The following is a 723-nucleotide window of genomic DNA, read 5'->3' on the forward strand; positions in this document are numbered from 1 at the left end:
CTACTGTAAATTCTGTATCACCTGGAATTAAACCAACTGATTTAAAAAAAGAAGAAGAAAAAAAGAAAGGAAATCAGGTTCTCAAAGCCCAGCACTAGTAGAGCTCAGACAAGTTACCTTTTTATCCTAATGAAGTAGCAAGGCACCACTATGTACCCAGCACCCAGGGGTGTTTAACCTTTAGTCATGTTCTGCCTGGAGAAGGAAGCCAGGCTGCAATGCAGGGATCTGGCTCCTGAACTCTGTCAAGGCTGAGGCAGGGCTGGATAAGAAATCTCTACCCCTATGAAAGGCTGGTGACTAGCCTCCTCCCTCATCTTGAGCAACCTTGATCCAAGGGCAGGAACTGATACACTGGCCTCTGGAAGCCGTAAGACTTTGAACTTCGGAGCTGAAGGAGCTGAACAGAGCTAGTGCCAAACCCACTTTTAGTAACCCCATAGTTTCCCTCCCCCACCTCCACTTAACAACATATCGAAGACATTTTTTCCACAACAATACTTACATATTTACTTTATCCTTGTTGTGTCTGTATTTATCACATGATGCACAACAATTTATTTTGGCTATTCCCTTCCTACAAACATTTAGGTAATATGTTTTAATTTTTTTATATTAAAAATATATTTAAAAAATAGAGGCCGGGCGCGGTGGCTCAAGCCTGTAATCCCAGCACTTTGGGAGGCCGAGACGGGCGGATCACGAGGTCAGGAGATCGAGACC

This window comes from Colobus angolensis, unplaced genomic scaffold, assembly GCF_000951035.1.
Source record: "Colobus angolensis palliatus isolate OR3802 unplaced genomic scaffold, Cang.pa_1.0 Scaffold106, whole genome shotgun sequence".
Classification (NCBI taxonomy): domain Eukaryota; kingdom Metazoa; phylum Chordata; class Mammalia; order Primates; family Cercopithecidae; genus Colobus; species Colobus angolensis.